The following is a 17,224-nucleotide window of genomic DNA, read 5'->3' as shown; positions in this document are numbered from 1 at the left end:
GCAATCTCAACTTAGCCCAAGGTCCCTGAGGATACGATCTCGACTCATCCTACTACGTAGTGAATAGAGTTATTTTTGGTGCTATCAACGACTACGCATCAAATTTTGGCACCGTTGCCGGGGATCTTGGCAGGTTGAATTAAAAAATTGAAAAAATTTTTTTTTTTTTAAAAAAAATAATACTTTTCAGTTTTTATTTCTCATTTTAAAATTTTTTTTCAGTGCTTTCTAGCTAGATAATCTTATTTGCATAATTACATAATTACCTTGCATAACTAATTTACTACTTAGAATTTTTTTGCTTAGAATAATTTGCTACTTTTTATAGCCTAGTGATTTATTGCTTTTTAGATTTAATCACTTAAATTTATTTTCTTGCAAAACTAAAAAAAAATTAAAAAAAATATATAAAAAGATTAAACTATAAATTAAAAAAAAAAAAAGAAGCCACTGACATTTCATAACACTTAACTAAAATAGCGTAACCTAAATATAAAAATTTCTAACTTGATTGGACACCTTGTTTCTTTGCATTGCATCTCCATAATTAATCTTAAGGGCAATAACCCATTAACCAGATAAGGTGGGGATTTGATCACCCTTCCTTGGCCCACAAATCACCCCCTTGCATGTGCATAACCTGACCTTAATCTAAAATCAACTAGACGTCAGCCCTAGGAATTTCGAGCTCAATAGGATAAGAAAGCTCTAGAGTTGAACCGAGTGCGGATTGGTTAATTGCTCGGTGTCTAAGGCAAGTGGTTAAAGAAAGTGGTTTTCAATTGGTTCCGTTGACTGACCTGGCCAACTTAGTTGGTGTCTAAGGAAAGCAACGAGCAGGGAACCTCCCACATCTTACGCTTACCTGGCCGAGTCAGTTAGTCAGTCTTGAGCTTGGAGTGCTCAAAGGCGGTCTTGAAAGTTAGGAGCTGTCTAGATCTAAGTTAACCTTAGGATAGAGAGTCTATGATTGTTTAAGTTGATTGCAATTAACATCTAAACATTAACTAATTTCTTCCTTTTCATAGATTTAAGATTCTTAGGTTCTTCTCTTTAGATTTTCTTCATTCTTTTCTCACTTTATTATAAAAATATATATTATAAAAAGAAAAATTTTCTGTGTTTGCTCTACAGTATAATTGTAAGGTGTATGCTTGGCCGTAGATCGTTACGACCAGAAATCCAACCTTTTGATCCAGAAATAGAAAGAACCTTTAGAGCCAACAGACGTAAAAATATGGACCGAAATCAGGAGAATGATCCACCCAAGCAATTGAAGGAGTACTTTACTCCTTCCACATATACCTACTCTCCTTGTATTCAAGTGCCCCCTGTGGAGGCCACTCAATATGAAATTAAGTCCAGTATAATCCAAATGTTACCTTCATTTTATGGACTTAGTAATGAGGATCCTTATAAACATCTTGAAGAATTTCTTGAGATATGCTCAACTGTCAAAATTCATAACTTCTCCGATGATGCTCTTAGGTTAAAATTATTCCCTTTTTCACTTAAGGACAAAGCCAAATACTGGCTACATACTTTGGATTCCATGACTATATCAACCTGGGACCAGCTGCAAGGAGAGTTTCTCAAGAAATATTTTTCCATAGAAAAAACTAATCAAATAAGGAAAGTCATAACTAGTTTTTCCCAATTAGATGGAGAAATATTTCATGAAACATAGGAGAGATTAAAGGACCTTATTAAAAAATATCTCCACCATGCTGTACCCAAGTGGCAGTTAATCCAATATTTTTATGATGGACTCTCTGAAAGACATCAACAAATGGTCGATGCATCATGCGGTGGGACATTCATGCTGAAAAGTGAGGATGAGGTATGGCAACTGTTTGAAATTTTAAGTGAAAATTCATTACATCATATATCTGCCTCTATTAGAGATAAACCCATGTTAAACCCAAAAAGAGGTGGAATATATGAAGTAGGAAATAACATAGATATCCATCAAAAGGTAGATGAACTGTCCCAAAAATTAGATCGTCTTCTAAATACTGGACAATCCCCGATTCCACCTAACCCAATCCAAGAAGTTTGTGCATTGTGTGCAAGTCCGAACCATTTTGTTAGTGAATGCCCAGCGCACCTCAATTTCCTGAGTTTGTGCATGAGCAAGTTCAGCAAGCTCAAGTCCAACAAGCTCGCAGACCAGGAAACGATCCATATTCGAACACTTATAACCCCGGCTGGAGAAACCATCCAAATTTTTCCTGGAAACCACAACCAGTGGTTGGTCCTGCCACACCTCGACCTCAATATCAAGACCCAACATATAGGCATGGACCATACCATCAATTTCAAAATGTTCCTCAACCGTCTACTACTGGTCACAGCTCAGCTTTTGAGGAAAAAGTTTGAAAGTACTAGAACGATTAGAAGTCAACACTCAGACCCTTAACTCCCACACACAATCCATTGCTAAGCTAGAGACCCAAATAGGTCAACTAGCAACTGCATTCAGTAGGAGGGAAGGAGAAAATTACCTAGCCAACCCGAGAGCAACCCAAGAGGGCAATTTGTGATTGAGAGTTCTAATACCCCAGAAGCTTTTTCTGAACATGCCAAATCAATCATGACTCTGAGAAGTGGGAAGGTCATTGAACACACTAGTAAAACCAATGAGACCGACCCTAAACCTCTAACCGAATCCAAATCACCCAAGAACAAGGAGGACCTGAAAATAGAGAAGGAACCAACTGCACCAGAATCATCTTACTTGCCTAAAGCCCCATTTTTGGATGCCCTGAAAGCCCCTATTCCTGCAGATAAGAAGGGAGGAAAACTTGATGAGATGTTGGAATTGTTTAAGCAAGTCCAAATTAATCTTCCCCTTTTAGACGCAATCAAACAGGTCCCTGCTTATGCCAAATTTTTTGAAGGATTTGTGCATCTAAAAATGTAAATCTAAATCACAAATCCCAAAGAAAGTACGTCTCACTGAACAGGCTAGTTCTGTCTTCCAGCATGCCACTCCTCCAAAGCTTAAGGACCCAGGAGCCCCCATCATTTTCTGTGTTATAGGAGATTATCACATTGAAAAAGCTCTTCTGGATTTAGGAGCAAGTGTGAATCTTTTACCTAGTTCGGTGTATGAACTTTTTGGATTTGGAGAACTGAAACCCACATCAGTCACACTGCAGTTAGCCGACAGATCAATTAAGGAACCACGTGGAATGCTTGAGGATGTCTTGGTCAAGGTAGATGAGTTTTACTTTCCAGTTGATTTTCTGGTTCTCAATATGGAATTAAGTGGCAACCCCAGACAAATTCTCATTATCTTAGGAGACCCTTCCTAGCTACGGTAAATGCATGCATTAATTGTAGGACAGGAGTCATGGACGTATCGTTTGGGAATAAGAAACTAAGACTGAATGTGTTTGGTGCTTCCCAAGGACCATCAATGGATAGTTGCTTCGAAGTAGATACACTAGAAGATATTATAGAAGATGCAACACCCATAATTCTAGCACCAAACCCCTTAGATACTTGCTTGGCTCACTTTGGAGTGTGTGACTTTGAAGAATATATGAAAGAAGTTAACATCTTGTTAGATACACCACACGATAAAATCACTCCTCCATGGACAATCAAGTATGAGCCATTGCCCACATTAGCCAGTACACCAATAGTCCCATCTTTAGAATCACCACCTATGTTAGAATTGAAACCTCTTCCTGCTACGCTTAAGTATGTATTTCTAGGACTCAATGACACCCTCCGGCAATCATTGCATCAGACTTGACCCTAATCAGGAAGCACAATTGATTGGTATTCTGAAGTACACAAAGAGGCTATCGGTTGGTCCATTGCCGATTTAAAAGGAATTGACCCCTCCATTTGCATGCACCATATTCATTTTGAGGAACATGCCAAATCTCATCGAGATATGCAGAGGAGATTGAACCCAAACATGCGTGAAGTAGTAAAGAAAGAGGTGGTAAAGTGGTTAGATGCTGGAATCATCTACCCCATATCCGATAGTAAATGGGTCAGTCCCACTCAAGTAGTACCTAAGAAATCTGGTATTACTGTGGTGGAGAACGAAGAAGGTGAACTACTTCCAACTCGCATATCATCTGGATGGCAAGTATGCATAGATTATAGAAAACTGAATGCCATTACTAAGAAGGATCATTTTTCATTGCCCTTCATCGACCAAATCCTAGAACGGTTAGCAGGACAAAGTTTCTACTATTTTCTTGATGGTTATTCAGGGTACAATCAAGTACCTGTATTTCGGATGATCAAGAAAAAACTACCTTCACCTGCCCCTATGGCACTTTCGCTTTTCGACGTATGCCATTCGGGCTTTGCAATGCACCCGCTACATTTCAACGGTGCATACTGGCCATTTTTTCGGATATGGTGGACAAATGTCTTGAAGTTTTTATGGATGATTTTTCTGTGTTTGGAACCACCTTTGAGGATTGTCTCCATAATCTTTCCAAAGTTCTTAAACGGTGTATGGAGACAAATCTTGTCCTAAGTTGGGAAAAGAGCCATTTCATGGTGCGGAAAGGAATTGTATTAGGACATATTATTTCTGAAAAAGGGATCGAGGTAGATAAAGCCAAAGTTGAGGTCATTTCAAAACTACCACCCCCTACTTTGGTCCGACAAATACGATCTTTCTTAGGTCATGCCAGATTTTATAGACGCTTCATCAAAGACTTTAGCAAGATTTCAAGACCCTTGTGCAATCCGTTGGCCAAGGATACACCATTTGTCTTTGATGAAGATGTTTGAAAGCGTTCAACACATTACGAACAGCCCTGACAACAGCACCCATAATAAAACCCCCTGACTGGTCCATTCCATTTGAGATTATGTGTGATGCCTCTGACTTTGCAATAGGTGCCGTCTTAGGCCAAAAAATCAATAAGGAGCCACATGTGATCTATTATGCTAGCAAGACTCTTTCGATGCCCAATTAAACTACACCACAACAGAAAAAGAGCTACTAGCAGTAGTGTTCACCCTTGAAAAATTTCGCTCATATCTGTTAGGGTCTAAGGTTCTAGTTTACTCTGATCATGCGGCTCTGAAACATCTCTCAAAGAAAGATACTAAACCGCGTTTGATCAGATGGATCCTTCTTTTACAAGAATTTGATCTGGAAATCTGAGATAAGAAGGGTTCTGAGAATGTGGTAGCTGATCACATCTCCAGGATCTTAGTTGAACACATGATAGGCATAGATGAGGTCAAAGAAAAATTTCCTGACGAACAACTTTTCACAATCTCCTCTAGCCATCCTCCATGGTTTGCCCATATTGTCAATTACTTGTCAACAGGACAAGTGCCTTCTCACTGGACAAAACAAGAAAAGGATCGATTTTTCTCGCAAATTAAACATTATTTCTGGGAAGAACCTGAACTATTCAAATACTGTCCTGACCAAGTTATTCGCCGTTGTGTCCCCGAGAGTGAATTCCAAAGCATTCTCACTTTTTGCCATTCTTCGGCATGTGGGGGACATTTTAGTGGAAGAAAAACTGCAGCAACAGTACTGCAGAGTGGGTTTTATTGGCCAACGCTTTTCAAGGATGCACATGAATTTGACCGAAGTTGTCTGCGATGTCAGCAAACATAAAATTTATCTAAGAAGGATATGATGCCGCTGACTCCCATTTTAGTAGTAGAAATCTTCGATGTTTGGGGGATTGATTTCATGGGACCTTTTCCAGCCTCATTTGGATTTGAATATATTCTGGTGGCAGTTGATTACGTATCAAAATGGGTGGAGGCAATAGCTACATGGACTAATGATAATAAAATTGTAATTAGTTTTATCCAACGAAACATCATTAGTCGATTTGGCTTCCCAAGGGTGATCATTAGTGATGGGGGGACTCATTTTACGAATAAACATTTTGAAGCACTTATGAAAAAATATAATATTTCACACAAAGTGGCCACACCATATCACCCCCAAACTAATGGTCAGGTAGAGGTGTCAAATAGGGAGATTAAACATATCCTAGAAAAGACGGTTAGGCCCGATAGAAAGGATTGGTCTCTTCGCTTAGACGATGCATTATGGGCTTACCGTACTGCTTTTAAAACACCCATAAGAATGTCTCCCTATCGACTTGTATTCGGAAAAGCTTGTCATTTGCCGGTGGAATTGGAACATCGTGCATTTTGGGCCATAAGGCAATTTAACTTTGATATAAAAAATGCAGGTTCCAATAGGAGACTCCAATTAAATGAACTTGAAGAGCTACGCAATGAAGCGTATGAGAGTGTCAAAATTTATAAGGCTCGAACTAAAGCATACCATGATAAATTTATTGCACAAAAAATGTTTGAGCCCAATCAAAAAGTTTGGCTCTTCAATTCTAGGTTGCGTCTGTTTCCTGAAAAACTTCGCTCACATTGGGACGGACCTTTCATTGTAACTCAGGTATTTCCTCATGGAGCTATAGAACTCAAAAATCCTAAACAGGGGAACACTTTTAAAGTGAACGGTCAGCGATTGAAATCTTACAAAGATGGAATTAGTGATGGAGAATTAATTGAATCTGTTGATTTAGTGGATCCAAAACCGCCATAAGACTCAATTCAGTCTGGCTGAAGACATAAAACTTAGTACTTGTTGGGAGGCAACCCAATGATTTTATTTTTATTTTTATTTTATTTTATTTTTTTTCACAGCTGCAGAAATTTAGAACAAGAGCCTATTAATCAATGAAGCTATCTTCAACTTCTGAAGCAAAATAATCCCAGGTGCACTCTCTCCTTTTATTTTCTTTGCTTTCCTACTTCATTGAGGACAATGTAGATTAAGTTGGGGGGGAGAAAATTAATCAAATCCTCGAGTATGGTCAAAAATAATTAGTTTTGTGTGTCCAAATTTTATTTTGATTAAGAGTCAATTAGGCATCCTAAACAATGAATGATTAATGGTCAAGATAATTTTAGAGATACTGAGGAATAAATTATTAAGAAAACCCAATGAATGGTAGGGTTTAGACTAGACCAAATTTTAGGAGTGATTCTACAAACCTCTTCTTACTGATCTCAATAAAGAATCTGCTTCATGAGAAATTGGATGGAAAGGTCGAGGTATGCAAAAATTCTCCTTAAAATTTACTTAAAAAAAAAAAAAAAAACAACAACATTGGTTTCTACTGAGTAACCGGGCCCTTTCGCCTAAGTAAGCGTTGTGGTTCGTGTAAAAAGGTAGGCAATGTTAAAAAAAAAAAAAAAAAAAAGGGGACTAAATTGCAAGAAATAATAAACCTCTTTTCCATTAAGTTAGAGGATTTAAAGAGTAAAGTGGGGAGTTGGTGAAAGAAAAGCTCTTGAAATTTCTTTAGTTAATACTCAGCCACTAATTGGGTCAAATTGATAATCCAATGAAATATCTCTTTAATGGTCTGACCAAGTATCACCTACCTTTTGAGATGCCTAACCTAACTTTTTATTCAAAATCAAGTCGTACACAATGCTGATATATCTATTTTACTCGAGGACGAGCAAAATTCAAGTTGGAGGGTGTGATAAATACTTAATTTAAGTATTTTAAATTAAAAAATTATATTTAATTTATCTTATTTATTAAGAATTTGATGTTTCTTTCTATGTTTTACAGGAAAGTGATCCCGATACAAAGAGTCCGATTCATAGATCAAAAAGACTCAAGTTTGAAAAATTTGGACTTAAAATAAAATTAAAATAAAAGAAAGATGCATATGGTATTATAGAAAATGAAGATGCTATGCAAGGAATCCAAAAGATATAGATGTCATTGTGAAGAAACTTTTGTTTCTTTTTGAAATATAAAAAGAATGTTTCACGTGAAAAAGAAAGGCTCTGGGCGCATGTTTCACGTGAATTCAAAAAAAGAAAGGCTCTGGGCGTGCGTGAACGCGCGCGCGTGGAGCGGGACGGGCATGAACGCGTGGACGCGGGACGGGCATGGGATGCGGGGACGGGATGCGGCATCACGCGGGTGTGGGCGCGCGGCAGACGGGTTCGCAAGGAATTTTTGATGGCGGTCGAACAGATGCTTATTAAAGAAAAAAAAAATTAATATTTAGAAATATTTTGAAAGGAAAGATTTGTATTTTTTTAGTCCCACATCGAAAATAATGTAAAACTCCTCCCTCCTAATACCTATAAAAAGGCTTTTGTACTCCCATTAGAGGGGGGAGCCCAGAAATTCTTCTAGAGCCTTGCATAGAGGAATAGAAAGGGACTACTTCATGAGCAGCTAGGCTAGCAGTCTCGGGAGTGGAGAAAAATTTTGTAACACACAGAGATGGTTTATTGTTCTAAACTTTTTGTATTTCTTTATATGCAATAAAGATTATGCTTTTTATTTAAATCATCATGAGTTCTTTATTTCTCTCTTTATATGCTTTTATTTATGCTTTATTGTTAGATTAATATTAGGAACAACTTTTACTTTCCGAGATGCACCATGATCTACGGGTACGGGGCGTGCCGAGGAAAGAAGAGTTATTTACCTAGTACTTTCCAGAGACGTGCCGTGATCTACGGGTACGGAGCGTGCCGAGAAAAGACATATTTTTCCTAAAGATTAATCGCATCCATTTAATTAAAAAAAAAAAAAGAGATACAACTCTGCTAGTGCAAAGTAATTCAAAACTCCCGAGCTCTTTATTTTCTAATTACCTCAATTTTAAGATAATTTATTTTCTAAATCAAAAATAATGTTTCTTTCTTTTATCTTGCAATCTCAACTTAGCCCAAGGTCCCTGAGATACGATCTCGACTCATCCTACCTACGTAGTGAATAGAGTTATTTTTGGTGCTATCAACGACTACACATCAATTACAGGGAATAAAGATTTGACTGTCGTCACAGTTCTCCATGAAAGATCTAGGAGAAGCTTCTACATCCTAGGGATGAGGATCTATAGGGATAGATCTAAAAGATTGCTTGGTTTATCTCAGTCCACGTACATTGATACTATACTGAAGAGGTTCAGCATGGAGAATTTCAAGAAAGGCTATCTTCCGATAGGCCATGGAATTTCTCTCGAAGAGGATTGTCCGACAACACCTTAAGAGAGAGAGCGTATGCATAGGATTCCATATGCTTCGACAGTGGGATCTATCATGTATGCCATGACATGTACACAATCAGATGTGGCATACTCACTAGGGGTAGTGAGTAGATACCAATCTGATCCAGGGAGAATCACTGGAAGGTTGTTAAAACCATCTGAAGTATTTAAGAAATACTAAGGACTAGTGGCTTGTTTATGGTGAATGGACTTGAGACTTATAGGGTTTATAGACTCTAGTTTTCAGTCTGATCATGATGACAGCAAAAATGTATCGGGATTTATTTTTACCCTTAATGGTGGGACTATCTGCTGAAAAGTTTCAAGCAGCACACAGTGGCTGATTCAGTTTGCAAGGCGGAGTATGTCGCTGCATCAGATGCTGCCAAAGAAGCGGTGTGGCTGAGAAAATTCATCATCGAGCTCAGAGTAGCACCCTCCATTGTTGGTCCAGTTCTGCTCTACTGTGACAGTTCTGGAGCCATTGCTCAGGCGAAGGAACCAAAGGCACACCAGCGGACGAAGCATATTCTGCACCGCTACCATCTCATCCAGAAATTTATGGATCGAGGTGATGTCGATCTTCAGAAGATTAACGGGAAGGAGAACCTGGCTGACCCATTCACTAAAGCCATTGCGGTGAAGGAGTTCGACAATTACAAGTCAAAGATGGGTATTAGATATTGCACCGATTGGATTTAGGTCAAGTGGGAGATTGTTGGGAATAGTTCCCAAAACCAATCGTCAGCTGTTGATGATTGTACTTATTTTTGTATATGTACATGAATTATGAATTAATAAAAATTATTTTGTATTTTTCATCACAAAATATTTCATCTTCTAACGAACTCTTATGTTGTGGTGAAGTCCTTAGGACTATTTAGACTCGACAAAGGAGGATTTATCATTTAGTCCTTAAATCTGTTTGCGACCAAATAATACGTTGTTACCAAAGATGATAACATTTATCAAGCATAGGTTATTGTGTGTCATATAGGTTGGTTGTCCTCTTAACCAATGATTGTGGAGACACTGGTATGGCATACAGGTGAGATGTAAGGGTAATCTGCACTGAACGTGACCGACTCCGGAGCTATTTCTGCTGTCAAGATTTTTCGATGGAATATGGGTATAAATGTCTCTCCAACCTGAGACCGCCACGGTGACTTGCAAGCAACTCACTGTACTTAGGCACTGGACTATCTGAATTTCTAATTCAGTGATGGAAGGCTGCTGGGTGTAGTCAAGTACTTGACTTGTCGGTGCGTGTGTCAAGATAGGATTGACCACTCCAGTTTAGGAGCTGTGCACAGTCGTGTTTCAATTTAACAAAACCTTGGCCAGGGTAGTCCTTGTGAGGAGTCACAGACTGTTTGAGTTGAGCACGATTCGGATGATCTGATCTGGGTTGACAGTTTAACCCTGAGTCATCCTAAACACAGGGGTCAAAAGGATGAATTATACAGTAACCATATTCATGTAGGTTCTGAGTGTTGCGATTGCGACTATTCGACCTATCCGAATGTCGGGTACCATTGCTAGATGGTCACTTCGATTAGTACAGAAATTGGTTCATGTGCTACCGGCTTAGGTTCGAACCTGCGGGGTCACACACATTAGAGGTTCCTATCTGATCTGATGGTTGATGTAGAATCCTACATGTTTGGGACTCAGTGATCGAGAATCAAGAATCTCTGATCATGAGTTCCACACATTATGGGTACCGGGGTCAAGAGTCCCACTGGTTGGGACTTTTCGATCAGGGTTACATATCGATGAATTCTGATGCCTGATTGCCCATCGAATTTGGACTCAGTATTTATGAGAGGTTTAATTAGTGATTTGATCGCAAATTAACTTAATTTTATTGAGTAATTATTTTTGGATCAAGTCCAATTGAATTGGATTCAGTTGGGTTTGACCCAATTAGGTTAAGAGTTGACCTAATCATCAAGATGGTTTGGTCCCTGATTTGATCAGGGGTTGGGCTTAGTCAATTCCTAATTTGATTAAGATTTTATTGAGCCTAATTAAGCCTAATTTAGTTGGATTTAAATTAGTCTAATTAGACCTAAATTATTTGCTTCAATTATGTTGGTTTAAATAATTAAACCACCTTGACCCAATCTCCACGCGCCACCTCACTTCCATTGCATCCATTTGAATTCATGAGAAGAACTTCTCATGAATTATTTTCTCATGCCAAGCCCTCTCCACACCCCACTTTAATGTGCCATATGAATGGATAAGGATGATTAGTTGGCCATTCAAATTCAAAATAAAGTTTGAATTTGAATGGGCAATCAATCTTTGCACCTTATCTCTTTTTTTACACCCCTATTTATTACATGAGAAATGGTTTCTCATAAATCACTCCATGCACAATTTAAGCCATGACTCATGTCTTTAGTGGATAAGGAATGAGTTGGTATCCATTTGAATTCAAAATTTGATTTGAATTCAAATGTGCAATTACTCATCTTTATCTTTTCTTTTGGATAAGACATTTGATGTTGTTATAAAAGGAGGAGAAGAGTGGGGCATGTAAGAAGAAGATTTTTGGAGAAAAATTTTAGGGTGTGAGAAGTCTTGTGCGTGAGAAAGAAGTCCATATCCTTCCAAGAGAAAAAGAAAGAAAAGAAAGAAAAGTGGGTGCAAGGTTTTGGTGAGTTCCTAGAGTTTTAGCCTGGGGTTCGGGAAGTGAGAAAGTAAGCTACGAGTATCGTGAGCCCACAAAATCTCAGAAAGATCTTCAACATCCTCTCAAGCATGTCTATTGATGATCTGGAGTGTCCGAAGAATCGACAGACATCGATCGAAGGAGTTTGATCAGCATCGGCCGTCGAAAGGGCTCTACAACAGATAGCACTCGTGAGGAGTCGATTAGACCGAGAGCTTCATGTGGATGATCCACAGAGGCCAGACATACTTGTGGCTGCATCGCGAGATCAGACTCTTCCGACGGTGATCAGATTGCGGCATCTACTACCCGCACAAAGGTATTGTGTTCTGAACACATTATAGTAAAGTATTTACTGTTTGAATTTGAAATTTAAATTTAAATGAATGCATGCTATATATCATATTTAGATCCTAGTGTAGGGTAAATTTATATTAATTAATTAGATTAATTAATATTTTTCTGCAGTAAAATCATAATTTAAAAAAATTTAAAATTACCATTTTACCCCTGCATTGAATTTTCCCACACTTATCTCATATTTGGCATCCCCTTTATATAAAAAATGAAAGGGCACCTAAAAATTCTAAGGGCACCAACTCTTGGCAGTCCACTTTCTCACGTGGAGATTAATTTCTCCATACGATATTTAATGGCACAGAAGAGCCTTCAAACAAAAGGACTCCTCTTCTGTGCCTTATAATTTTCTTAAATAAATAGGCATGTAATACTAAGAGCTGGTGAGAAAAATTAAGGTGGTTAAGAGACTTAAATGGGACTCCTTCCTTCTCTTAATGCCAAAATAAATGAGGTGTTGATATATTTATGGCATGGACTTTTAGGTGGTGTGGAGGTCTTCTAGTTCACATGGAACACTTCCATGATAAGGCTAGAAACCAATTAATTCAAATCTAATCCAAGTAAGTCTAAGGCAACAGGTTAAGCTTAGCTCAAACACTTTGAACTAACCTAATTGAGAATTTTGGTAAACACAATGTGCAAGCATATCAAATTAACCCATAGGATTTACAATAAATCCTAATTAGATCAGATCAAGATCAAATCTCAAAGTATGTGATCCATTGGATTTCATATCTAGCTAGCAATGGACTCAAGCTCATGACCTAAACCAATTTGATTAGATTAGGTCAGTCCAAATGTACCAATTAATCAGAACTCTTTCTAATTAATTTTTAAACTAAACTTTTTTAATTCTTATGAGTCCATAAATTAAGATTGATGTCTAGCTGTTGGGTTTAGCCATGCAGCAGAATGTAATTTTTAAAATTTTAAAAACAAACAAATAAATGCTTTATCAAATAAAACTATCGAGCCAGAATCTAAATCTTAGAATCACCTTGCCGATATCGATAAAACAAAAATAGCATGCAAAAGAGATAGAATTTTTTACTTTCATCAAAAAAAAAAGAAGTGGTATGCTGGTGTTCTCCATGAGACTCTAAAGTAGAAGTCCTCCAATGGTGATCCATATGAAAGTTGACCAAGGTATTTTCTAATCGGTGTGCTGCCACCATCTTGTTTTCTCAAAATACTGTCACTTCGAACTCATGATACGATCGTGCCAAAGTTCAGTCATCTTCAAGCTTGCCACTAAAATCACATCAAAAAGATACTCTTTAGATGTCTCACAACCTAAAATTTGATTTTTGACTCTAACACATGAAAAAATCATGAAAGAATAATGTCCTATAAGCCAATCGCATATGGGATGCGATTGGATGTTTATTATAATTTATCTTTCAGACTCATGTAATTGATATTTATGATTAATAAAATAAGATATTTTTATTTTATTATATGCTGCATCTTATTTATTTTAAGATTATAATGAACCCCATAAATTTGGACAATGATTTTAGGGCCGTGATGAGATCACACCAGTGAGACCTAATTTCTTGATAGCCCTAACTAAAATATTTTTACTCGTTGGTACATTGAGTCAGAGATCAATGATATTGACAAGACTGACATATCCTGTGTATGCTCAAAAATAAGGGTGGTTGATCTCACAACCACTTATATGGTGACACTAATACAAAGATATAGGTACTGATTAGAGAATGAGTTCACTAAATTGACCTACGAGAGAATATCAGATGGAGTCTTATTTACCTGTCAATTGATATTTCTCTAGTGAGAGTTGTGTATGTGATCCTTAGATCTGAGGTCACCATGGTACCTTATGTACATGAATCTATGTTTTGGTTCACTATCTAACTTGGTTCTTTGATCCTTGTGTGGAGTGTTTTGGATATGGTAAAGTATATATGGAGGTTGTGAGTGACTAATAAAGGATCAGTCACTCCTAATAAGGAGAGCGAACATCCTATGTGATCTCATAGGATGGTGATTCTAGAAGTCTTTGGCCAAAGTAGGATGATTATTAAAAAAAAGTTTTAATGTATCATCAACTGAATCATTACCTTCTGATCAAGATACATAATGATAAGTGATTAGTTTGACATATTTTCATGCTCACAGCTCATCTGAGATATTTTTTGACTGAAGGATTGAATTACATAAAAACTTGCCACTGAATGGTATTTTGATAATTTTTATTAAAATTTTAAATTTTTTCAGTAGTCATGATATATTATTAGACATCAATCTTGACTTATAAATTTATCAAAATTAAAAAAAGTTTAATTCTAGAGTCAATTTGAAAGAGTCCAAATTGATTGGGACTCTTCGAATGACCTAATCTCATCGGACTAGGGTTACATTGAATGTTTTGGTCCACTGCTAGCTAGATTTGAAACTCAATAGGTCACACACTTTGAGATTTGGTCTTGATTTAATCTAATTAGAGTTTAATATAAATTTTATGGGTTAATTTGATATACTAGTATATTATGTTAACCCAAGTTCTTAAATTGGTTTAGATCAAATTGTTTGAGCTAACCTGGACTAGTTGCCTTTGACCTAATGGAATTGGGTCAATTTGAATTGGATCCTTATCCAACTTAGATAGTTTCAAGTGGAGAAGGACTCCTCTGTACCAACTAAAATCCATGCATAAAATAAATGCCATCCCCTTTATTTTTGGTGTGTGAAATGAACAGTCCTTCTTAAAGAAGGCTCTTAATTTTTATGCGTTGCCATAATTTCCCAACCAGATCTCCAATGTTTTGATGCCAAAATTAATTAGATTTTTTATGACATGTAGAGAAGGAAGAGCCCTTCTACTGCAAGTATTAGGAACACCAAAAATTCACTCTGTGAATTTATTTTCTGCATGGGAAGTTGGAGTGCCAAAGGTTGGTGCCCCTTCAACCCATGTGACATCCCTTGGTCCCCTATTTATAGGGGATGCTTCAAATGGTTTCCTATTGAGATTTTTATCTAAAATTAGAGAGAAGGGTTGTCACAAACATAAGAAAAATTTTGAAAAAAATTTGAGAAAAAAGAAAGGAGATTTTGAGTGGCAATAGTTGAAAGAAGGGTGGTGAGATTTTTAGCAAGTGTTGCTTGAGTGCCCTAGGATTTGATTTTTCCATATGTTGGAGTAAAAATAAATTCTAGGTTATATGATATCTGAAGAGTATCTTTTTGGTATCGTTCTGATGGTAAGATCAAAAATAACTGAGCTTTGGTGCGATTGTGATGCAAGTTTGAAGCTGGCAGTGTTCTTGAGAAGATAAGGCTACGGCAGCGCATCGGTTGCGAAGGACCTTGGCCAACTTCCGTGTGGATTACCATTGAAGAATTCTACCTTGGAGTCTTATGGAGAACACCAATATGTCACTTTTTTATTTTTATGAAAGTATAAAATTCTATCCCTATGCATGCTTGTTTTTGCTTTGATCAATATCGGCAAGGTGATTCTAGGGTTTGGATTCTGGCTCGGGAGTTTTATGTGATAGAACTACTGATTTGTATGATTTTAAAATTTTTAAAAATTACTTTTCACTACATGGCTAGAACTCAATAATGGTATCAGAGCTATCCTTGTCTGATTCAATCAAACAAGTGCAATTTGGTAGCATAGAATCATTCTTGTTCATATCCTACAAAAAATGTAGCATTATTTTTAGCATCGATTCTTCAAACACAAAAAATTATTTTTGACTTTTAGTGAACTATGATTCTAAATTTTAATTATTAAATTATAAATTTATGATAATTTAAAATTTTTATTATCATGGTATTATGATGCTTAAATCGATGTATAGAAAATAAGGATGTTATGTATGCCTAATTAGATTAGGATTTGTTATATTATATGAATTTGTTAGTCATATATTATGACTTCGATTGTATCCTTATATAATTTTTGGTATGATAATGTGATTGCTATTATGAATAGTTGAAGCATGCAAATTTGCATAATTTGTAGTGTACATTTTATGCGCTTATAGTTAGGATATGTCGAGACCAGTTTAAAGTCCCTTGTTTAATTATATTAAGTTGTAATGTTGGGATTCACTTTTTTAATCAAAAATCAAATTCTTAAGATCAATTGGTGTCGAGAAAAGTATAAATGGTGATTTTATAATTAGATCTGTATGCTGGCCTGGCCAACTCTGTTGGTGTCTAGACAAGCTACGGGAGCCTCCCACCTATTTACCTGGCCAATTTGGTCTTATTGAATTTTAAACTTAAATTGATTAAGTGATGTAGACATTATAAGGGCCTTTCTTCAAACTTAATCGATAGAGTATGTCAAAATCTTAGCAAACTTGTTGTGCTATCCATAAGGCTTACTATAAAAATTGATATGATGTTGATCAAGTACATATTGATGCTTATGGTATATTTGAAAAGTGTTGCTTTGTTGTGCTATCTACAAGGGCAACATTGTTTAAGTATGACTATATGGATTGAAGGGTCAACTTAACAAAAATATTATAGTTTGTTGTGCTATCCACAAGACTATATGTGATCTAGAGGTCAGAGTAAATGATGTTGAGAATCGTAAAGGTACAATTGGTAATGAGTTACCTACTCTTGAACTCATGAATACTTATTGTGCTATCCACAAGGTGTTTGTGAAAAATAGAGATCTCAACCCTACTAAGAGATGTTAGTATGTTTCTCGATTTTCATATTTGAGGGGTATGAAGTTCGATAAAATAGTGGGAGATACAATTAGATAAAAGTCCTAGTCTAATTGTGCAAGTCATCATGAGTCGTTCGCTTATATTATTCTTGTTATTGTAGATTAACTACTTACATGGCATCCTCACTTTCACTTAGAGGTATCCTAGATACAAACAAGTTGACTGGACCCAACTATGTAGACTGATTAAGGAACTTGAGAATTGTTCTCACTCAGGAGAAAGTCTCATATATTTTGGATACACCTGCTCCAGATTTTCTTGGAGAAGATGCTTCGAGGAGGAAAGGGCCACATATAAGATGTGGAAAGATGACAGTGTGACTGTCAAATGCATCATGCTTGCTTCTATGAGCAATAAGCTTCAAAAGTGCATGAGGACATTAATGTTCCCTTTATTCTCCTTAA

General features: G+C 36.8%; 1 pseudogene; it reads right to left on the bottom strand.

Moving 5' to 3' along the window:
• Nucleotides 1-1,633: 1,633 nt before the first annotated feature.
• On the bottom strand, nucleotides 1,634-1,731 carry LOC140851312 (small nucleolar RNA R71; annotated as a pseudogene).
• Between the last annotated feature and the right edge of the window lie 15,493 nt (nucleotides 1,732-17,224).

Source organism: Elaeis guineensis, chromosome 8 (genome assembly GCF_000442705.2).
Source record: "Elaeis guineensis isolate ETL-2024a chromosome 8, EG11, whole genome shotgun sequence".
NCBI classification, from domain to species: Eukaryota; Viridiplantae; Streptophyta; class Magnoliopsida; order Arecales; family Arecaceae; genus Elaeis; species Elaeis guineensis.
The sequence above is the reverse complement of the archived record's forward strand: the minus strand, read 5'-3'. Positions and strand labels throughout refer to the sequence as shown.